At 49.0% G+C, this 18,756-nt stretch overlaps 37 non-coding genes and 1 pseudogene across 37 annotated transcripts; all 38 read left to right on the plus strand.

The window, feature by feature from the left end:
* The first annotated feature begins 155 nt into the window (after positions 1-155).
* On the plus strand, positions 156-274 carry LOC135564068 (U5 spliceosomal RNA). Its single transcript, XR_010460793.1, has one exon. It is a non-coding gene; the product is annotated as a U5 spliceosomal RNA (small nuclear RNA).
* A 228-nt stretch (positions 275-502) lies between these two features.
* LOC135564080 (U2 spliceosomal RNA) lies at positions 503-693 on the plus strand. Its single transcript, XR_010460805.1, has one exon. It is a non-coding gene; the product is annotated as a U2 spliceosomal RNA (small nuclear RNA).
* A 467-nt stretch (positions 694-1,160) lies between these two features.
* Positions 1,161-1,277, plus strand: LOC135564052 (U5 spliceosomal RNA). Its single transcript, XR_010460777.1, has one exon. It is a non-coding gene; the product is annotated as a U5 spliceosomal RNA (small nuclear RNA).
* Positions 1,278-1,503: 226 nt separating this feature from the next.
* LOC135564097 (U2 spliceosomal RNA) lies at positions 1,504-1,692 on the plus strand. Its single transcript, XR_010460822.1, has one exon. It is a non-coding gene; the product is annotated as a U2 spliceosomal RNA (small nuclear RNA).
* Positions 1,693-2,165: 473 nt separating this feature from the next.
* LOC135564053 (U5 spliceosomal RNA) lies at positions 2,166-2,282 on the plus strand. Its single transcript, XR_010460778.1, has one exon. It is a non-coding gene; the product is annotated as a U5 spliceosomal RNA (small nuclear RNA).
* A 232-nt stretch (positions 2,283-2,514) lies between these two features.
* LOC135564081 (U2 spliceosomal RNA) lies at positions 2,515-2,705 on the plus strand. Its single transcript, XR_010460806.1, has one exon. It is a non-coding gene; the product is annotated as a U2 spliceosomal RNA (small nuclear RNA).
* A 479-nt stretch (positions 2,706-3,184) lies between these two features.
* Positions 3,185-3,301, plus strand: LOC135564054 (U5 spliceosomal RNA). Its single transcript, XR_010460779.1, has one exon. It is a non-coding gene; the product is annotated as a U5 spliceosomal RNA (small nuclear RNA).
* A 241-nt stretch (positions 3,302-3,542) lies between these two features.
* On the plus strand, positions 3,543-3,732 carry LOC135564096 (U2 spliceosomal RNA). The gene has a single exon (XR_010460821.1). It is a non-coding gene; the product is annotated as a U2 spliceosomal RNA (small nuclear RNA).
* A 500-nt stretch (positions 3,733-4,232) lies between these two features.
* On the plus strand, positions 4,233-4,349 carry LOC135564055 (U5 spliceosomal RNA). Its single transcript, XR_010460780.1, has one exon. It is a non-coding gene; the product is annotated as a U5 spliceosomal RNA (small nuclear RNA).
* Positions 4,350-4,580: 231 nt separating this feature from the next.
* LOC135564082 (U2 spliceosomal RNA) lies at positions 4,581-4,771 on the plus strand. Its single transcript, XR_010460807.1, has one exon. It is a non-coding gene; the product is annotated as a U2 spliceosomal RNA (small nuclear RNA).
* Positions 4,772-5,256: 485 nt separating this feature from the next.
* LOC135564056 (U5 spliceosomal RNA) lies at positions 5,257-5,373 on the plus strand. Its single transcript, XR_010460781.1, has one exon. It is a non-coding gene; the product is annotated as a U5 spliceosomal RNA (small nuclear RNA).
* A 215-nt stretch (positions 5,374-5,588) lies between these two features.
* LOC135564083 (U2 spliceosomal RNA) lies at positions 5,589-5,779 on the plus strand. The gene has a single exon (XR_010460808.1). It is a non-coding gene; the product is annotated as a U2 spliceosomal RNA (small nuclear RNA).
* Positions 5,780-6,242: 463 nt separating this feature from the next.
* Positions 6,243-6,361, plus strand: LOC135564069 (U5 spliceosomal RNA). Its single transcript, XR_010460794.1, has one exon. It is a non-coding gene; the product is annotated as a U5 spliceosomal RNA (small nuclear RNA).
* Positions 6,362-6,592: 231 nt separating this feature from the next.
* On the plus strand, positions 6,593-6,783 carry LOC135564084 (U2 spliceosomal RNA). Its single transcript, XR_010460809.1, has one exon. It is a non-coding gene; the product is annotated as a U2 spliceosomal RNA (small nuclear RNA).
* Positions 6,784-7,247: 464 nt separating this feature from the next.
* LOC135564057 (U5 spliceosomal RNA) lies at positions 7,248-7,364 on the plus strand. The gene has a single exon (XR_010460782.1). It is a non-coding gene; the product is annotated as a U5 spliceosomal RNA (small nuclear RNA).
* Positions 7,365-7,603: 239 nt separating this feature from the next.
* Positions 7,604-7,794, plus strand: LOC135564085 (U2 spliceosomal RNA). Its single transcript, XR_010460810.1, has one exon. It is a non-coding gene; the product is annotated as a U2 spliceosomal RNA (small nuclear RNA).
* Positions 7,795-8,249: 455 nt separating this feature from the next.
* LOC135564058 (U5 spliceosomal RNA) lies at positions 8,250-8,366 on the plus strand. The gene has a single exon (XR_010460783.1). It is a non-coding gene; the product is annotated as a U5 spliceosomal RNA (small nuclear RNA).
* Positions 8,367-8,605: 239 nt separating this feature from the next.
* On the plus strand, positions 8,606-8,796 carry LOC135564086 (U2 spliceosomal RNA). Its single transcript, XR_010460811.1, has one exon. It is a non-coding gene; the product is annotated as a U2 spliceosomal RNA (small nuclear RNA).
* Positions 8,797-9,283: 487 nt separating this feature from the next.
* Positions 9,284-9,400, plus strand: LOC135564059 (U5 spliceosomal RNA). The gene has a single exon (XR_010460784.1). It is a non-coding gene; the product is annotated as a U5 spliceosomal RNA (small nuclear RNA).
* Positions 9,401-9,626: 226 nt separating this feature from the next.
* On the plus strand, positions 9,627-9,817 carry LOC135564087 (U2 spliceosomal RNA). The gene has a single exon (XR_010460812.1). It is a non-coding gene; the product is annotated as a U2 spliceosomal RNA (small nuclear RNA).
* Positions 9,818-10,272: 455 nt separating this feature from the next.
* Positions 10,273-10,389, plus strand: LOC135564060 (U5 spliceosomal RNA). Its single transcript, XR_010460785.1, has one exon. It is a non-coding gene; the product is annotated as a U5 spliceosomal RNA (small nuclear RNA).
* A 228-nt stretch (positions 10,390-10,617) lies between these two features.
* LOC135564088 (U2 spliceosomal RNA) lies at positions 10,618-10,808 on the plus strand. The gene has a single exon (XR_010460813.1). It is a non-coding gene; the product is annotated as a U2 spliceosomal RNA (small nuclear RNA).
* A 461-nt stretch (positions 10,809-11,269) lies between these two features.
* LOC135564061 (U5 spliceosomal RNA) lies at positions 11,270-11,386 on the plus strand. Its single transcript, XR_010460786.1, has one exon. It is a non-coding gene; the product is annotated as a U5 spliceosomal RNA (small nuclear RNA).
* A 230-nt stretch (positions 11,387-11,616) lies between these two features.
* Positions 11,617-11,807, plus strand: LOC135564089 (U2 spliceosomal RNA). Its single transcript, XR_010460814.1, has one exon. It is a non-coding gene; the product is annotated as a U2 spliceosomal RNA (small nuclear RNA).
* Positions 11,808-12,276: 469 nt separating this feature from the next.
* LOC135564062 (U5 spliceosomal RNA) lies at positions 12,277-12,393 on the plus strand. Its single transcript, XR_010460787.1, has one exon. It is a non-coding gene; the product is annotated as a U5 spliceosomal RNA (small nuclear RNA).
* Positions 12,394-12,614: 221 nt separating this feature from the next.
* LOC135564090 (U2 spliceosomal RNA) lies at positions 12,615-12,805 on the plus strand. Its single transcript, XR_010460815.1, has one exon. It is a non-coding gene; the product is annotated as a U2 spliceosomal RNA (small nuclear RNA).
* Positions 12,806-13,274: 469 nt separating this feature from the next.
* LOC135564063 (U5 spliceosomal RNA) lies at positions 13,275-13,391 on the plus strand. The gene has a single exon (XR_010460788.1). It is a non-coding gene; the product is annotated as a U5 spliceosomal RNA (small nuclear RNA).
* Positions 13,392-13,615: 224 nt separating this feature from the next.
* Positions 13,616-13,805, plus strand: LOC135564095 (U2 spliceosomal RNA). The gene has a single exon (XR_010460820.1). It is a non-coding gene; the product is annotated as a U2 spliceosomal RNA (small nuclear RNA).
* A 474-nt stretch (positions 13,806-14,279) lies between these two features.
* Positions 14,280-14,396, plus strand: LOC135564064 (U5 spliceosomal RNA). Its single transcript, XR_010460789.1, has one exon. It is a non-coding gene; the product is annotated as a U5 spliceosomal RNA (small nuclear RNA).
* Positions 14,397-14,631: 235 nt separating this feature from the next.
* On the plus strand, positions 14,632-14,822 carry LOC135564091 (U2 spliceosomal RNA). The gene has a single exon (XR_010460816.1). It is a non-coding gene; the product is annotated as a U2 spliceosomal RNA (small nuclear RNA).
* Positions 14,823-15,268: 446 nt separating this feature from the next.
* On the plus strand, positions 15,269-15,385 carry LOC135564065 (U5 spliceosomal RNA). Its single transcript, XR_010460790.1, has one exon. It is a non-coding gene; the product is annotated as a U5 spliceosomal RNA (small nuclear RNA).
* Positions 15,386-15,616: 231 nt separating this feature from the next.
* LOC135564092 (U2 spliceosomal RNA) lies at positions 15,617-15,807 on the plus strand. Its single transcript, XR_010460817.1, has one exon. It is a non-coding gene; the product is annotated as a U2 spliceosomal RNA (small nuclear RNA).
* A 460-nt stretch (positions 15,808-16,267) lies between these two features.
* On the plus strand, positions 16,268-16,384 carry LOC135564066 (U5 spliceosomal RNA). The gene has a single exon (XR_010460791.1). It is a non-coding gene; the product is annotated as a U5 spliceosomal RNA (small nuclear RNA).
* Positions 16,385-16,619: 235 nt separating this feature from the next.
* Positions 16,620-16,810, plus strand: LOC135564093 (U2 spliceosomal RNA). Its single transcript, XR_010460818.1, has one exon. It is a non-coding gene; the product is annotated as a U2 spliceosomal RNA (small nuclear RNA).
* A 434-nt stretch (positions 16,811-17,244) lies between these two features.
* LOC115124577 (U5 spliceosomal RNA) lies at positions 17,245-17,361 on the plus strand. The gene has a single exon (XR_003862819.1). It is a non-coding gene; the product is annotated as a U5 spliceosomal RNA (small nuclear RNA).
* Positions 17,362-17,596: 235 nt separating this feature from the next.
* LOC135564094 (U2 spliceosomal RNA) lies at positions 17,597-17,787 on the plus strand. The gene has a single exon (XR_010460819.1). It is a non-coding gene; the product is annotated as a U2 spliceosomal RNA (small nuclear RNA).
* Positions 17,788-18,253: 466 nt separating this feature from the next.
* On the plus strand, positions 18,254-18,370 carry LOC135564067 (U5 spliceosomal RNA). Its single transcript, XR_010460792.1, has one exon. It is a non-coding gene; the product is annotated as a U5 spliceosomal RNA (small nuclear RNA).
* Positions 18,371-18,605: 235 nt separating this feature from the next.
* On the plus strand, positions 18,606-18,756 carry LOC135564098 (U2 spliceosomal RNA; annotated as a pseudogene).

Genomic DNA, 18,756 nt, shown 5'->3' on the forward strand with positions numbered 1-18,756 from the left:
CTCTCTGTGTGTGTCTCGCTGTGTCTCTGTCTCTGACCTTCTCTTTATCCACAGCCCTCGAAAACTTGGAAAAGTGGGTTCCGGGCGGGAGAGCACCCGGGCACCCGGCCTAGAGTGCACAGAGGCGTCTCGGGCCCCGACCTCTGACTTGCATACGACTCTGGTTTCTCTTCATTACACGCACAAGCCTTTCGCCTTTTACTAAAGACTTCCGTGGAGAGGAATACTTACGAGTTCAACATATTTTTGGAGGTGCTTTGCTTCTTGCAGAGCCCGCTATCTTGTTTCAAGAGAAATTGACAGAAGTGGGCCAGGATAGTGAGGTAAAGACACATTAGCGACTTTTTCCAAAAAAAAACACCTGTCTGTCTGTCTGTCTGTCGCTGGGAAAAAGGTAGGTAGGTATGGGTGGGTAGGTAGGGAGGAGCCGGCTTTTGCCAACCCGCTAAGTTCTGTCGAGGCCCCCGGGGGCCCGGCGGTTGCAGGGTTCCATTTGTGGGTTATCGCTTCTCGGCCTTTTGGCTCAGATCAAGTGTAGTATCTGTTCTTATCAGTTTAATATCTGATACGTCCCCCATCGGGGGACTACATATTAAATGGATTTTTCGAACAGGGAGTCGGAAATGGGGCTTGCTCCGTCCGCTCCACGCATCGACCCGGTATTGCAGTACCTCCGGGAACGGTGCAACACTTTTCTCCCGTTGTCAAGGAAAAAACTACTTACTCATTCACAAAGCAATGTAAACAGCTAGCTAGCTAGCTAGCTAGCAGAGACACACACTAGACACTAGCTAGCTAGCTAGCTAGCATAAGAAGAGAAGGAAAGAAACATTGTAACTGAAAGAAAGGCGAAGCGCTCTTCAATGGGGTCCCCGTTTCCCGCCATTTTCGTTAAAAAAAAAAAAAAAAAAAAAAAAAAAAAAATTGGGCCAGGATTGTGTGTGTGTGTGTGTGTGTGTGTGCGTGCGTGCGTGCGTCTCTCTCTCTCTCTCTCTCTCTCTCTCTCTCTCTCTCTCTGTGCTCTCTCGCTGTGTCTCTGACCTTCTCTTTATCCACAGCCCTCGAAAACTTGGAAGAGTGGGTTCCGGGCGGGAGCACCCGCGGGCACCCGGCCTAGAGTGCACAGAGTGCGTCTCGGGCCCCGACCTCTGACTTGCATACGACTCTGGTTTCTCTTCATTACGCACAAGCCTTTCGCCTTTTACTAAAGACTTCCGTGGAGAGGAATACTTACGAGTTCAACATATTTTTGGAGGTGCTTTGCTTCTTGCAGAGCCCGCTATCTTGTTTCAAGAGAAATTGACAGAAGTGGGCCAGGATAGTGAGGTAAAGACACATTAGCGACTTTTTCCAAAAAACACCTGTTTGTCTGTCTGTCTGTCGCTGGGGAAAAAGGTAGGTAGGTATGGGTGGGTAGGTAGGGAGGAGCCGGCTTTTGCCAACCCGCTAAGTTCTGTCGAGGCCCCCGGGGGCCCGGCGGTTGCAGGGTTCCATTTGTGGGTTATCGCTTCTCGGCCTTTTGGCTCAGATCAGTGTAGTATCTGTTCTTATCAGTTTAATATCTGATACGTCCCCCATCGGGGACTACATATTAAATGGATTTTTCGAACAGGGAGTCGGAAATGGGGCTTGCTCCGTCCGCTCCACGCATCGACCCGGTATTGCAGTACCTCCGGGAACGGTGCAACACTTTTCTCCCGTTGTCAAGGAAAAAAACTACTTACTCATTCACAAAGCAATGTAAAAGCTAGCTAGCTAGCTAGCTAGCAGAGACACACACGCACGACACACTCGTTAGCTAGCTATAAGAAGAGAAGGAAAGAAACATTGTAACTGAAAGAAAGGCGAAGCGCTCTTCAATGGGGTCCCCGTTTCCCGCCATTTTCGTTAAAAAAAAAAAAAAAAAAAAAAAAAAAAAAAAAAATTGGGCCAGGATTGTGTGTGTGTGTGTGTGTGTGTGTGTGCGTCTGTCGTCTGTCTCTCTCTCTCTCTCTCTCTCTCTCTCTCTCTCTCTCTCGCTGTCTCGCTGTGTCTCTGACCTGACCTTCCTCTTTATCCACAGCCCTCGAAAACTTGGAAGAGTGGGTTCCGGGGGGAGCAAGCACGCGGGCACCCGGCCTAGAGTGCACAGAGGGCGTCTCGGGCCCCGACCTCTGACTTGCATACGACTCTGGTTTCTCTTCATTACGCACAAGCCTTTCGCCTTTTACTAAAGACTTCCGTGGAGAGGAATACTTACGAGTTCAACATATTTTTGGAGGTGCTTTGCTTCTTGCAGAGCCCGCTATCTTGTTTCAAGAGAAATTGACAGAAGTGGGCCAGGATAGTGAGGTAAAGACACATTAGCGACTTTTTCCAAAAACACCTAAAACACCTGTCTGTCTGTCTGTCTGTCGCTGGGAAAAAGGTAGGTAGGTAGGGTGGGTAGGTAGGGAGGAGCCGGCTTTTGCCAACCCGCTAAGTTCTGTCGAGGCCCCCGGGGGCCCGGCGGTTGCAGGGTTCCATTTGTGGGTTATCGCTTCTCGGCCTTTTGGCTCAGATCAAGTGTAGTATCTGTTCTTATCAGTTTAATATCTGATACGTCCCCCATCGGGGGACTACATATTAAATGGATTTTTCGAACAGGGAGTCGGAAATGGGGCTTGCTCCGTCCGCTCCACGCATCGACCCGGTATTGCAGTACCTCCGGGAACGGTGCAACACTTTTCTCCCGTTGTCAAGGAAAAAAACGACTTACTCATTCACAAAGCAATGTAAACAGCTAAAGCTAGCTAGCTAGCTAGCTAGCAGAGACACACACGCACGACACAGCGTTAGCTAGCTAGCAAGCATAAGAAGAGAAGGAAAGAAACATTGTAACTGAAAGAAAGGCGAAGCGCTCTTCAATGGGGTCCCCGTTTCCCGCCATTTTCGTTAAAAAAAAAAAAAAAAAAAATTGGGCCAGGATTGTGTGTATGTGTGTGTGTGTGTGTGTGTGTGTGTCTCTCTCTCTCTCTCTCTCTCTCTCTCTCTCTCTCTCTCTCTCTCTCTGTGTGTGTCTCGCTGTGTCTCTGTCTCTGACCTTCTCTTTATCCACAGCCCTCGAAAACTTGGAAAAGTGGGTTCCGGGCGGGAGCAAGCACCCGCGGGCACCCGGCCTAGAGTGCACAGAGGGCGTCTCGGGCCCCGACCTCTGACTTGCATACGACTCTGGTTTCTCTTCATTACGCACAAGCCTTTCGCCTTTTACTAAAGACTTCCGTGGAGAGGAATACTTACGAGTTCAACATATTTTTGGAGGTGCTTTGCTTCTTGCAGAGCCCGCTATCTTGTTTCAAGAGAAATTGACAGAAGTGGGCCAGGATAGTGAGGTAAAGACACATTAGCGACTTTTTCCAAAAACACCTATTTCCACAAACGTCTGTCTGTCTGTCTGTCTGTCGCTGGGGAAAAAGGTAGGTAGGTATGGGTGGGTAGGTAGGGAGGAGCCGGCTTTTGCCAACCCGCTAAGTTCTGTCGAGGCCCCCGGGGGCCCGGCGGTTGCAGGGTTCCATTTGTGGGTTATCGCTTCTCGGCCTTTTGGCTCAGATCAAGTGTAGTATCTGTTCTTATCAGTTTAATATCTGATACGTCCCCCATCGGGGACTACATATTAAATGGATTTTTCGAACAGGGAGTCGGAAATGGGGCTTGCTCCGTCCGCTCCACGCATCGACCCGGTATTGCAGTACCTCCGGGAACGGTGCAACACTTTTCTCCCGTTGTCAAGGAAAAAAACGACTTACTCATTCACAAAGCAATGTAAACAGCTAGCTAGCTAGCTAGCAGAGACACACACGCACGACACACTCGTTAGCTAGCTAGCTAGCTAGCATAAGAAGAGAAGGAAAGAAACATTGTAACTGAAAGAAAGGCGAAGCGCTCTTCAATGGGGTCCCCGTTTCCCGCCATTTTCGTTAAAAAAAAAAAAAAAAAAAAAAAAAAAAAATTGGGCCAGGATTGTGTGTGTGTGTGTGTGTGTGTGTGTGTGTGTGTGTGTGTGTGTCTCTCTCTCTCTCTCTCTCTCTCTCTCTCTCTCTCTCTCTCTCTCTCTCTCTCTGTGTGTGTCTCGCTGTGTCTCTGTCTCTGACCTTCTCTTTATCCACAGCCCTCGAAAACTTGGAAAAGTGGGTTCCGGGCGGGAGCAAGCACCCGCGGGCACCCGGCCTAGAGTGCACAGAGGGCGTCTCGGGCCCCGACCTCTGACTTGCATACGACTCTGGTTTCTCTTCATTACGCACAAGCCTTTCGCCTTTTACTAAAGACTTCCGTGGAGAGGAATACTTACGAGTTCAACATATTTTTGGAGGTGCTTTGCTTCTTGCAGAGCCCGCTATCTTGTTTCAAGAGAAATTGACAGAAGTGGGCCAGGATAGTGAGGTAAAGACACATTAGCGACTTTTTCCCAAAAACACCTAAAAAACCTGTCTGTCTGTCTGTCGCTGGGGAAAAAGGTAGGTAGGTATGGGTGGGTAGGTAGGGAGGAGCCGGCTTTTGCCAACCCGCTAAGTTCTGTCGAGGCCCCCGGGGGCCCGGCGGTTGCAGGGTTCCATTTGTGGGTTATCGCTTCTCGGCCTTTTGGCTCAGATCAAGTGTAGTATCTGTTCTTATCAGTTTAATATCTGATACGTCCCCCATCGGGGGACTACATATTAAATGGATTTTTCGAACAGGGAGTCGGAAATGGGGCTTGCTCCGTCCGCTCCACGCATCGACCCGGTATTGCAGTACCTCCGGGAACGGTGCAACACTTTTCTCCCGTTGTCAAGGGAAAAAAACTACTTACTCATTCACAAAGCAATGTAAACAGCTAGCTAGCTAGCTAGCTAGCAGAGCACGACACACTCGTTAGCTAGCTAGCTAGCTAGCATAAGAAGAGAAGGAAAGAAACATTGTAACTGAAAGAAAGGCGAAGCGCTCTTCAATGGGGTCCCCGTTTCCCGCCATTTTTTAAAAAAAAAAAAAAAAAAAAAAAAAAAAAAAAAAAAATTGGGCCAGGATTGTGTGTGTGTGTGTGTGTGTGTGCGTGCGTCGTCGTCTCTGTGTGTCTCTCTCTCTCTCTCTCTCTCTCTCTCTCTCTCTCTCTCTGTGTGTGTCTCGCTGTGTCTCTGTCTCTGACCTTCTCTTTATCCACAGCCCTCGAAAACTTGGAAGAGTGGGTTCCGGGCGGGGAGCACCCGCGGGCACCCGGCCTAGAGTGCACAGAGGCGTCTCGGGCCCCGACCTCTGACTTGCATACGACTCTGGTTTCTCTTCATTACGCACAAGCCTTTCGCCTTTTACTAAAGACTTCCGTGGAGAGGAATACTTACGAGTTCAACATATTTTTGGAGGTGCTTTGCTTCTTGCAGAGCCCGCTATCTTGTTTCAAGAGAAATTGACAGAAGTGGGCCAGGATAGTGAGGTAAAGACACATTAGCGACTTTTTCCAAAAACACCTACCTGTCTGTCTGTCTGTCGCTGGGGAAAAAGGTAGGTAGGTAGGTAGGGAGGAGCCGGCTTTTGCCAACCCGCTAAGTTCTGTCGAGGCCCCCGGGGGCCCGGCGGTTGCAGGGTTCCATTTGTGGGTTATCGCTTCTCGGCCTTTTGGCTCAGATCAAGTGTAGTATCTGTTCTTATCAGTTTAATATCTGATACGTCCCCCATCGGGGGACTACATATTAAATGGATTTTTCGAACAGGGAGTCGGAAATGGGGCTTGCTCCGTCCGCTCCACGCATCGACCCGGTATTGCAGTACCTCCGGGAACGGTGCAACACTTTTCTCCCGTTGTCAAGGAAAACTACTTACTCATTCACAAAGCAATGTAAACAAGCTAGCTAGCAGAGACACACACGCACGACAGCTAGCTAGCTAGCTAGCATAAGAAGAGAAGGAAAGAAACATTGTAACTGAAAGAAAGGCGAAGCGCTCTTCAATGGGGTCCCCGTTTCCCGCCATTTTCGTAAAAAAAAAAAAAAAAAAAAAAAAAAAAAAAATTGGGCCAGGATTGTGTGTGTGTGTGTGTGTGTGTGTGTGTGTGTCTCTCTCTCTCTCTCTCTCTCTCTCTCTCTCTCTCTCTCTCTCTCTCTCTCTCTCTCTCTCTCTGCTGTGTCTCTGACCTTCTCTTTATCCACAGCCCTCGAAAACTTGGAAAAGTGGGTTCCGGGCGGGAGCAAGCACCCGCGGGCACCCGGCCTAGAGTGCACAGAGGGCGTCTCGGGCCCCGACCTCTGACTTGCATACGACTCTGGTTTCTCTTCATTACACGCACAAGCCTTTCGCCTTTTACTAAAGACTTCCGTGGAGAGGAATACTTACGAGTTCAACATATTTTTGGAGGTGCTTTGCTTCTTGCAGAGCCCGCTATCTTGTTTCAAGAGAAATTGACAGAAGTGGGCCAGGATAGTGAGGTAAAGACACATTAGCGACTTTTTCCAAAAAACACCTATTTCCACTGTCTGTCTGTCTGTCGCTGGGGAAAAAGGTAGGTAGGTATGGGTGGGTAGGTAGGGAGGAGCCGGCTTTTGCCAACCCGCTAAGTTCTGTCGAGGCCCCCGGGGGCCCGGCGGTTGCAGGGTTCCATTTGTGGGTTATCGCTTCTCGGCCTTTTGGCTCAGATCAAGTGTAGTATCTGTTCTTATCAGTTTAATATCTGATACGTCCCCCATCGGGGGACTACATATTAAATGGATTTTTCGAACAGGGAGTCGGAAATGGGGCTTGCTCCGTCCGCTCCACGCATCGACCCGGTATTGCAGTACCTCCGGGAACGGTGCAACACTTTTCTCCCGTTGTCAAGGAAAAAAACGACTTACTCATTCACAAAGCAATGTAAACAGCTAGCTAGCTAGCTAGCAGAGACACACACGCACGACACACTCGTTAGCTAGCTAGCTAGCTAGCATAAGAAGAGAAGGAAAGAAACATTGTAACTGAAAGAAAGGCGAAGCGCTCTTCAATGGGGTCCCCGTTTCCCGCCATTTTCGTTAAAAAAAAAAAAAAAAAAAAAAAAAAAAATTGGGCCAGGATTGTGTGTGTGTGTGTGTGTGTGTGTCTCTCTCTCTCTCTCTCTCTCTCTCTCTCTCTCTCTCTCTCTCTCTCTCTCTCTCTCTCTCGCTGTGTCTCTGACCTTCTCTTTATCCACAGCCCTCGAAAACTTGGAAGAGTGGGTTCCGGGCGGGAGCACCCGCGGGCACCCGGCCTAGAGTGCACAGAGGCGTCTCGGGCCCCGACCTCTGACTTGCATACGACTCTGGTTTCTCTTCATTACGCACAAGCCTTTCGCCTTTTACTAAAGACTTCCGTGGAGAGGAATACTTACGAGTTCAACATATTTTTGGAGGTGCTTTGCTTCTTGCAGAGCCCGCTATCTTGTTTCAAGAGAAATTGACAGAAGTGGGCCAGGATAGTGAGGTAAAGACACATTAGCGACTTTTTCCCAAAAACACCTATTTCCACAAAACGTCTGTCTGTCTGTCTGTCGCTGGGGAAAAAGGTAGGTAGGTATGGGTGGGTAGGTAGGGAGGAGCCGGCTTTTGCCAACCCGCTAAGTTCTGTCGAGGCCCCCGGGGGCCCGGCGGTTGCAGGGTTCCATTTGTGGGTTATCGCTTCTCGGCCTTTTGGCTCAGATCAAGTGTAGTATCTGTTCTTATCAGTTTAATATCTGATACGTCCCCCATCGGGGGACTACATATTAAATGGATTTTTCGAACAGGGAGTCGGAAATGGGGCTTGCTCCGTCCGCTCCACGCATCGACCCGGTATTGCAGTACCTCCGGGAACGGTGCAACACTTTTCTCCCGTTGTCAAGGAAAAAAACGACTTACTCATTCACTCATTCACAAAGCTAATAGCAAACACACACGCAGCTAGCTAGCTAGCTAGCATAAGAAGAGAAGGAAAGAAACATTGTAACTGAAAGAAAGGCGAAGCGCTCTTCAATGGGGTCCCCGTTTCCCGCCATTTTAAAAAAAAAAAAAAAAAAAAAAAAAAAAAAAAAAAAAAAATTGGGCCAGGATTGTGTGTGTGTGTGTGTGTGTGTGTGCGTGCGTGTGTGTGTCTCTCTCTCTCTCTCTCTCTCTCTCTCTCTCTCTCTCTCTCTCTGTGTGTCTCGCTGTGTCTCTGTCTCTGACCTTCTCTTTATCCACAGCCCTCGAAAACTTGGAAAGTGGGTTCCGGGCGGGAGCACCCGCGGGCACCCGGCCTAGAGTGCACAGAGGCGTCTCGGGCCCCGACCTCTGACTTGCATACGACTCTGGTTTCTCTTCATTACGCACAAGCCTTTCGCCTTTTACTAAAGACTTCCGTGGAGAGGAATACTTACGAGTTCAACATATTTTTGGAGGTGCTTTGCTTCTTGCAGAGCCCGCTATCTTGTTTCAAGAGAAATTGACAGAAGTGGGCCAGGATAGTGAGGTAAAGACACATTAGCGACTTTTTCCCAAAAACACCTATTTCCACAAAACGTCTGTCTGTCTGTCTGTCGCTGGGGAAAAAGGTAGGTAGGTAGGGGGGGTAGGTAGGGGAGGAGCCGGCTTTTGCCAACCCGCTAAGTTCTGTCGAGGCCCCCGGGGGCCCGGCGGTTGCAGGGTTCCATTTGTGGGTTATCGCTTCTCGGCCTTTTGGCTCAGATCAAGTGTAGTATCTGTTCTTATCAGTTTAATATCTGATACGTCCCCCATCGGGGGACTACATATTAAATGGATTTTTCGAACAGGGAGTCGGAAATGGGGCTTGCTCCGTCCGCTCCACGCATCGACCCGGTATTGCAGTACCTCCGGGAACGGTGCAACACTTTTGTCCCGTTGTCAAGGAAAACTACTTACTCATTCACAAAGCAATGTAAACAGCTAGCTAGCTAGCTAGCTAGCTAGCAGAGACACACACGCACGACACACTCGTTAGCTAGCTAGCTAGCATAAGAAGAGAAGGAAAGAAACATTGTAACTGAAAGAAAGGCGAAGCGCTCTTCAATGGGGTCCCCGTTTCCCGCCATTTTCGTTAAAAAAAAAAAAAAAAAAAAAAAAAAAAAAAAATTGGGCCAGGATTGTGTGTGTGTGTGTGTGTGTGTGTGTGTCTCGTGTCTCTCTCTCTCTCTCTCTCTCTCTCTCTCTCTCTCTCTCTCTCTCTGTGTGTGTCTCGCTGTGTCTCTGTCTCTGACCTTCTCTTTATCCACAGCCCTCGAAAACTTGGAAAAGTGGGTTCCGGGCGGGAGCAAGCACCCGCGGGCACCCGGCCTAGAGTGCACAGAGGGCGTCTCGGGCCCCGACCTCTGACTTGCATACGACTCTGGTTTCTCTTCATTACGCACAAGCCTTTCGCCTTTTACTAAAGACTTCCGTGGAGAGGAATACTTACGAGTTCAACATATTTTTGGAGGTGCTTTGCTTCTTGCAGAGCCCGCTATCTTGTTTCAAGAGAAATTGACAGAAGTGGGCCAGGATAGTGAGGTAAAGACACATTAGCGACTTTTTCCAAAAAACACCTATTTGTCTGTCTGTCTGTCGCTGGGGAAAAAGGTAGGTAGGTATGGGTGGGTAGGTAGGGAGGAGCCGGCTTTTGCCAACCCGCTAAGTTCTGTCGAGGCCCCCGGGGGCCCGGCGGTTGCAGGGTTCCATTTGTGGGTTATCGCTTCTCGGCCTTTTGGCTCAGATCAAGTGTAGTATCTGTTCTTATCAGTTTAATATCTGATACGTCCCCCATCGGGGGACTACATATTAAATGGATTTTTCGAACAGGGAGTCGGAAATGGGGCTTGCTCCGTCCGCTCCACGCATCGACCCGGTATTGCAGTACCTCCGGGAACGGTGCAACACTTTTCTCCCGTTGTCAAGGAAAAAACGACTTACTCATTCACAAAGCAATGTAAAAAGCTAGCTAAGAGACAGACACACTCGTTAGCTAGCTAGCTAGCTAGCATAAGAAGAGAAGGAAAGAAACATTGTAACTGAAAGAAAGGCGAAGCGCTCTTCAATGGGGTCCCCGTTTCCCGCCATTTTCGTTAAAAAAAAAAAAAAAAAAAAAAAAAAAAAAAATTGGGCCAGGATTGTGTGTGTGTGTGTGTGTGTGTGTCGTGTGTCTCGTCTCGTCTCTCTCTCTCTCTCTCTCTCTCTCTCTCTCTCTCTCTCTGTCTCTCTGTGTCTCTGTCTCTGACCTTCTCTTTATCCACAGCCCTCGAAAACTTGGAAAAGTGGGTTCCGGGCGGGAGCAGCCGCGGGCACCCGGCCTAGAGTGCACAGAGGGCGTCTCGGGCCCCGACCTCTGACTTGCATACGACTCTGGTTTCTCTTCATTACGCACAAGCCTTTCGCCTTTTACTAAAGACTTCCGTGGAGAGGAATACTTACGAGTTCAACATATTTTTGGAGGTGCTTTGCTTCTTGCAGAGCCCGCTATCTTGTTTCAAGAGAAATTGACAGAAGTGGGCCAGGATAGTGACGTAAAGACACATTAGCGACTTTTTCCAAAAACACCTATTTCCACAAAACACCTGTCTGTCTGTCTGTCGCTGGGGAAAAAGGTAGGTAGGGAGGTAGGGAGGAGCCGGCTTTTGCCAACCCGCTAAGTTCTGTCGAGGCCCCCGGGGGCCCGGCGGTTGCAGGGTTCCATTTGTGGGTTATCGCTTCTCGGCCTTTTGGCTCAGATCAAGTGTAGTATCTGTTCTTATCAGTTTAATATCTGATACGTCCCCCATCGGGGGACTACATATTAAATGGATTTTTCGAACAGGGAGTCGGAAATGGGGCTTGCTCCGTCCGCTCCACGCATCGACCCGGTATTGCAGTACCTCCGGGAACGGTGCAACACTTTTCTCCCGTTGTCAAGGAAAACTACTTACTCATTCACAAAGCAATGTAAACAGCTAGCTAGCTAGCTAGCTAGCAGAGACACACACGCACGACACACTCGTTAGCTAGCTAGCTAGCATAAGAAGAGAAGGAAAGAAACATTGTAACTGAAAGAAAGGCGAAGCGCTCTTCAATGGGGTCCCCGTTTCCCGCCATTTTAAAAAAAAAAAAAAAAAAAAAAAAAAAAAAAAATTGGGCCAGGATTGTGTGTGTGTGTGTGTGTGTGTGTCGTGTCGTGCTCTCTCTCTCTCTCTCTCTCTCTCTCTCTCTCTCTCTCTCTCTCTCTCTGCTCTGTCTCTGACCTTCTCTTTATCCACAGCCCTCGAAAACTTGGAAGAGTGGGTTCCGGGCGGGGAGCACCCGCGGGCACCCGGCCTAGAGTGCACAGAGGGCGTCTCGGGCCCCGACCTCTGACTTGCATACGACTCTGGTTTCTCTTCATTACGCACAAGCCTTTCGCCTTTTACTAAAGACTTCCGTGGAGAGGAATACTTACGAGTTCAACATATTTTTGGAGGTGCTTTGCTTCTTGCAGAGCCCGCTATCTTGTTTCAAGAGAAATTGACAGAAGTGGGCCAGGATAGTGAGGTAAAGACACATTAGCGACTTTTTCCAAAAACACCTACACTGTCTGTCTGTCTGTCTGTCGCTGGGGAAAAAGGTAGGTAGGTATGGGTGGGTAGGTAGGGAGGAGCCGGCTTTTGCCAACCCGCTAAGTTCTGTCGAGGCCCCCGGGGGCCCGGCGGTTGCAGGGTTCCATTTGTGGGTTATCGCTTCTCGGCCTTTTGGCTCAGATCAAGTGTAGTATCTGTTCTTATCAGTTTAATATCTGATACGTCCCCCATCGGGGGACTACATATTAAATGGATTTTTCGAACAGGGAGTCGGAAATGGGGCTTGCTCCGTCCGCTCCACGCATCGACCCGGTATTGCAGTACCTCCGGGAACGGTGCAACACTTTTCTCCCGTTGTCAAGGAAAAAACGACTTACTCATTCACAAAGCAATGTAAAAAGCTAGCTAGCTAGCTAGCAGAGACACACACGCACGAACAGTTAGCTAGCTAGCTAGCATAAGAAGAGAAGGAAAGAAACATTGTAACTGAAAGAAAGGCGAAGCGCTCTTCAATGGGGTCCCCGTTTCCCGCCATTTTCGTTAAAAAAAAAAAAAAAAAAAAAAAAAAAAAAAAAATTGGGCCAGGATTGTGTGTGTGTGTGTGTGTGTGTGTCTCTCTCTCTCTCTCTCTCTCTCTCTCTCTCTCTCTCTCTCTCTCTCTGTGTGTGTCTCGCTGTGTCTCTGTCTCTGACCTTCTCTTTATCCACAGCCCTCGAAAACTTGGAAAAGTGGGTTCCGGGCGGGAGCAAGCACCCGCGGGCACCCGGCCTAGAGTGCACAGAGGGCGTCTCGGGCCCCGACCTCTGACTTGCATACGACTCTGGTTTCTCTTCATTACGCACAAGCCTTTCGCCTTTTACTAAAGACTTCCGTGGAGAGGAATACTTACGAGTTCAACATATTTTTGGAGGTGCTTTGCTTCTTGCAGAGCCCGCTATCTTGTTTCAAGAGAAATTGACAGAAGTGGGCCAGGATAGTGAGGTAAAGACACATTAGCGACTTTTTCCCAAAAACACCTATTTCCACTGTCTGTCTGTCTGTCGCTGGGGAAAAAGGTAGGTAGGTAGGTAGGGAGGAGCCGGCTTTTGCCAACCCGCTAAGTTCTGTCGAGGCCCCCGGGGGCCCGGCGGTTGCAGGGTTCCATTTGTGGGTTATCGCTTCTCGGCCTTTTGGCTCAGATCAAGTGTAGTATCTGTTCTTATCAGTTTAATATCTGATACGTCCCCCATCGGGGGACTACATATTAAATGGATTTTTCGAACAGGGAGTCGGAAATGGGGCTTGCTCCGTCCGCTCCACGCATCGACCCGGTATTGCAGTACCTCCGGGAACGGTGCAACACTTTTCTCCCGTTGTCAAGAAAAAAACGACTTACTCATTCACAAAGCAATGTAAAACTAGCTAGCTAGCTAGCTAGACACACTCGTTAGCTAGCTAGCTAGCTAGCATAAGAAGAGAAGGAAAGAAACATTGTAACTGAAAGAAAGGCGAAGCGCTCTTCAATGGGGTCCCCGTTTCCCGCCATTTTCGTTAAAAAAAAAAAAAAAAAAAAAAAAAAAAAAAAAAAAAAAATTGGGCCAGGATTGTGTGTGTGTGTGTGTGTGTGTGTGTGTGTGTGTGTGTGTCTCTCTCTCTCTCTCTCTCTCTCTCTCTCTCTCTCTCTGTGTGTGTCTCGCTGTGTCTCTGTCTCTGACCTTCTCTTTATCCACAGCCCTCGAAAACTTGGAAAAGTGGGTTCCGGGGGGGAGCACCCGCGGGCACCCGGCCTAGAGTGCACAGAGTGCGTCTCGGGCCCCGACCTCTGACTTGCATACGACTCTGGTTTCTCTTCATTACGCACAAGCCTTTCGCCTTTTACTAAAGACTTCCGTGGAGAGGAATACTTACGAGTTCAACATATTTTTGGAGGTGCTTTGCTTCTTGCAGAGCCCGCTATCTTGTTTCAAGAGAAATTGACAGAAGTGGGCCAGGATAGTGAGGTAAAGACACATTAGCGACTTTTTCCAAAAAACCTACCTGTCTGTCTGTCTGTCGCTGGGGAAAAAGGTAGGTAGGTATGGGTGGGTAGGTAGGGAGGAGCCGGCTTTTGCCAACCCGCTAAGTTCTGTCGAGGCCCCCGGGGGCCCGGCGGTTGCAGGGTTCCATTTGTGGGTTATCGCTTCTCGGCCTTTTGGCTCAGATCAAGTGTAGTATCTGTTCTTATCAGTTTAATATCTGATACGTCCCCCATCGGGGGACTACATATTAAATGGATTTTTCGAACAGGGAGTCGGAAATGGGGCTTGCTCGTCCGCTCCACGCATCGACCCGGTATTGCAGTACCTCCGGGAACGGTGCAACACTTTTGTCCCGTTGTCAAGGAAAACTACTTACTCATTCACAAAGCAATGTAAACAGCTAGCTAGCTAGCTAGCAGAGACACACACGCAGCGTTAGCTAGCTAGCTAGCATAAGAAGAGAAGGAAAGAAACATTGTAACTGAAAGAAAGGCGAAGCGCTCTTCAATGGGGTCCCCGTTTCCCGCCATTTTCGTTAAAAAAAAAAAAAAAAAAAAAAAAAAAAAAAAAAAAAAAAATTGGGCCAGGATTGTGTGTGTGTGTGTGTGTGTGTGTGTGTGTGTCTCGTCTCTCTCTCTCTCTCTCTCTCTCTCTCTCTCTCTCTCTCTCTCTCTCTGTGTGTGTCTCGCTGTGTCTCTGACCTTCTCTTTATCCACAGCCCTCGAAAACTTGGAAAAGTGGGTTCCGGGCGGGAGCAGCCCGCGGGCACCCGGCCTAGAGTGCACAGAGGGCGTCTCGGGCCCCGACCTCTGACTTGCATACGACTCTGGTTTCTCTTCATTACGCACAAGCCTTTCGCCTTTTACTAAAGACTTCCGTGGAGAGGAATACTTACGAGTTCAACATATTTTTGGAGGTGCTTTGCTTCTTGCAGAGCCCGCTATCTTGTTTCAAGAGAAATTGACAGAAGTGGGCCAGGATAGTGAGGTAAAGACACATTAGCGACTTTTTCCAAAAAACACCTATTTCCACAAAACGTCTGTCTGTCTGTCGCTGGGGAAAAAGGTAGGTAGGTATGGGTGGGTAGGTAGGGAGGAGCCGGCTTTTGCCAACCCGCTAAGTTCTGTCGAGGCCCCCGGGGGCCCGGCGGTTGCAGGGTTCCATTTGTGGGTTATCGCTTCTCGGCCTTTTGGCTCAGATCAAGTGTAGTATCTGTTCTTATCAGTTTAATATCTGATACGTCCCCCATCGGGGGACTACATATTAAATGGATTTTTCGAACAGGGAGTCGGAAATGGGGCTTGCTCCGTCCGCTCCACGCATCGACCCGGTATTGCAGTACCTCCGGGAACGGTGCAACACTTTTCTCCCGTTGTCAAGGAAAAAACGACTTACTCATTCACAAAGCAATGTAAACAGCTAGCTAGCTAGCTAGCAAGCATAAGAAGAGAAGGAAAGAAACATTGTAACTGAAAGAAAGGCGAAGCGCTCTTCAATGGGGTCCCCGTTTCCCGCCATTTTCGTTAAAAAAAAAAAAAAAAAAAAAAAAAAAAAAAAAATTGGGCCAGGATTGTGTGTATGTGTGTGTGTGTGTGCGTGCGTCTGTCTGTGTGTCTCTCTCTCTCTCTCTCTCTCTCTCTCTCTCTCTCTCTCTCTGTGTGTGTCTCGCTGTGTCTCTGTCTCTGACCTTCTCTTTATCCACAGCCCTCGAAAACTTGGAAAAGTGGGTTCCGGGCGGGAGCAAGCACCCGCGGGCACCCGGCCTAGAGTGCACAGAGGGCGTCTCGGGCCCCGACCTCTGACTTGCATACGACTCTGGTTTCTCTTCATTACGCACAAGCCTTTCGCCTTTTACTAAAGACTTCCGTGGAGAGGAATACTTACGAGTTCAACATATTTTTGGAGGTGCTTTGCTTCTTGCAGAGCCCGCTATCTTGTTTCAAGAGAAATTGACAGAAGTGGGCCAGGATAGTGAGGTAAAGACACATTAGCGACTTTTTCCAAAAAACACCTATTTCCACTGTCTGTCTGTCTGTCGCTGGGGAAAAAGGTAGGTAGGTATGGGTGGGTAGGTAGGGAGGAGCCGGCTTTTGCCAACCCGCTAAGTTCTGTCGAGGCCCCCGGGGGCCCGGCGGTTGCAGGGTTCCATTTGTGGGTTATCGCTTCTCGGCCTTTTGGCTCAGATCAAGTGTAGTATCTGTTCTTATCAGTTTAATATCTGATACGTCCCCCATCGGGGGACTACATATTAAATGGATTTTTCGAACAGGGAGTCGGAAATGGGGCTTGCTCCGTCCGCTCCACGCATCGACCCGGTATTGCAGTACCTCCGGGAACGGTGCAACACTTTTCTCCCGTTGTCAAGGAAAACTACTTACTCATTCACAAAGCAATGTAAACACTAGCTAGCTAGCTAGCTAGCTACACTCGTTAGCTAGCTAGCTAGCATAAGAAGAGAAGGAAAGAAACATTGTAACTGAAAGAAAGGCGAAGCGCTCTTCAATGGGGTCCCCGTTTCCCGCCATTTTCGTTAAAAAAAAAAAAAAAAAAAAAAAAAAAAAAAAAATTGGGCCAGGATTGTGTGTGTGTGTGTGTGTGTGTGTGTGTGTGTGTGTCTCTCTCTCTCTCTCTCTCTCTCTCTCTCTCTCTCTCTCTGTGTGTGTCTCGCTGTGTCTCTGTCTCTGACCTTCTCTTTATCCACAGCCCTCGAAAACTTGGAAAAGTGGGTTCCGGGCGGGAGCAAGCACCCGCGGGCACCCGGCCTAGAGTGCACAGAGGGCGTCTCGGGCCCCGACCTCTGACTTGCATACGACTCTGGTTTCTCTTCATTACGCACAAGCCTTTCGCCTTTTACTAAAGACTTCCGTGGAGAGGAATACTTACGAGTTCAACATATTTTTGGAGGTGCTTTGCTTCTTGCAGAGCCCGCTATCTTGTTTCAAGAGAAATTGACAGAAGTGGGCCAGGATAGTGAGGTAAAGACACATTAGCGACTTTTTCCAAAAAACACCTATTTCCACAAAACGTCTGTCTGTCTGTCGCTGGGGAAAAAGGTAGGTAGGTATGGGTGGGTAGGTAGGGAGGAGCCGGCTTTTGCCAACCCGCTAAGTTCTGTCGAGGCCCCCGGGGGCCCGGCGGTTGCAGGGTTCCATTTGTGGGTTATCGCTTCTCGGCCTTTTGGCTCAGATCAAGTGTAGTATCTGTTCTTATCAGTTTAATATCTGATACGTCCCCCATCGGGGGACTACATATTAAATGGATTTTTCGAACAGGGAGTCGGAAATGGGGCTTGCTCCGTCCGCTCCACGCATCGACCCGGTATTGCAGTACCTCCGGGAACGGTGCAACACTTTTCTCCCGTTGTCAAGGAAAAAAACGACTTACTCATTCACAAAGCAATGTAAACAGCTAGCTAGCTAGCTAGCTAGCAAGCATAAGAAGAGAAGGAAAGAAACATTGTAACTGAAAGAAAGGCGAAGCGCTCTTCAATGGGGTCCCCGTTTCCCGCCATTTTCGTTAAAAAAAAAAAAAAAAAAAAAAAAAAAAAAAAAATTGGGCCAGGATTGTGTGTGTGTGTGTGTGTGTGTGTCTCTCTCTCTCTCTCTCTCTCTCTCTCTCTCTCTCTCTCTCTCTCTCTCTCTGTGTGTGTGTCTCGCTGTGTCTGACCTTCTCTTTATCCACAGCCCTCGAAAACTTGGAAAAGTGGGTTCCGGGCGGGAAGCACCCGCGGGCACCCGGCCTAGAGTGCACAGAGGGCGTCTCGGGCCCCGACCTCTGACTTGCATACGACTCTGGTTTCTCTTCATTACGCACAAGCCTTTCGCCTTTTACTAAAGACTTCCGTGGAGAGGAATACTTACGAGTTCAACATATTTTTGGAGGTGCTTTGCTTCTTGCAGAGCCCGCTATCTTGTTTCAAGAGAAATTGACAGAAGTGGGCCAGGATAGTGAGGTAAAGACACATTAGCGACTTTTTCCCAAAAACACCTATTTCCACAAAACGTCTGTCTGTCTGTCGCTGGGGAAAAAGGTAGGTAGGTATGGGTGGGTAGGTAGGGAGGAGCCGGCTTTTGCCAACCCGCTAAGTTCTGTCGAGGCCCCCGGGGGCCCGGCGGTTGCAGGGTTCCATTTGTGGGTTATCGCTTCTCGGCCTTTTGGCTCAGATCAAGTGTAGTATCTGTTCTTATCAGTTTAATATCTGATACGTCCCCCATCGGGGGACTACATATTAAATGGATTTTTCGAACAGGGAGTCGGAAATGGGGCTTGCTCCGTCCGCTCCACGCATCGACCCGGTATTGCAGTACCTCCGGGAACGGTGCAACACTTTTCTCCCGTTGTCAAGGAAAAAAACGACTTACTCATTCACAAAGCAATGTAAACAGCTAGCTAGCTAGCTAGCAGAGACACAACGACACACTCGTTAGCTAGCTAGCTAGCATAAGAAGAGAAGGAAAGAAACATTGTAACTGAAAGAAAGGCGAAGCGCTCTTCAATGGGGTCCCCGTTTCCCGCCATTTTCGTTAAAAAAAAAAAAAAAAAAAAAAAAAAAAATTGGGCCAGGATTGTGTGTGTGTGTGTGTGTGTGTGTGTGTGTGTCTCTCTCTCTCTCTCTCTCTCTCTCTCTCTCTCTCTCTCTCTCTCTCTCTCTCGCTGTGTCTCTGTCTCTGACCTTCTCTTTATCCACAGCCCTCGAAAACTTGGAAAAGTGGGTTCCGGGCGGGGGCAAGCACCCGCGGGCACCCGGCCTAGAGTGCACAGAGGGCGTCTCGGGCCCCGACCTCTGACTTGCATACGACTCTGGTTTCTCTTCATTACGCACAAGCCTTTCGCCTTTTACTAAAGACTTCCGTGGAGAGGAATACTTACGAGTTCAACATATTTTTGGAGGTGCTTTGCTTCTTGCAGAGCCCGCTATCTTGTTTCAAGAGAAATTGACAGAAGTGGGCCAGGATAGTGAGGTAAAGACACATTAGCGACTTTTTCCAAAAAACACCTATTTCCACAAAACGTCTGTCTGTCTGTCGCTGGGGAAAAAGGTAGGTAGGTATGGGTGGGTAGGTAGGGAGGAGCCGGCTTTTGCCAACCCGCTAAGTTCTGTCGAGGCCCCCGGGGGCCCGGCGGTTGCAGGGTTCCATTTGTGGGTTATCGCTTCTCGGCCTTTTGGCTCAGATCAAGTGTAGTATCTGTTCTTATCAGTTTAATATCTGATACGTCCCCCATCGGGGGACTACATATTAAATGGATTTTTCGAACAGGGAGTCGGAAATGGGGCTTGCTCCGTCCGCTCCACGCATC

Source organism: Oncorhynchus nerka, linkage group LG23 (genome assembly GCF_034236695.1).
Source record: "Oncorhynchus nerka isolate Pitt River linkage group LG23, Oner_Uvic_2.0, whole genome shotgun sequence".
Classification (NCBI taxonomy): Eukaryota; Metazoa; Chordata; class Actinopteri; order Salmoniformes; family Salmonidae; genus Oncorhynchus; species Oncorhynchus nerka.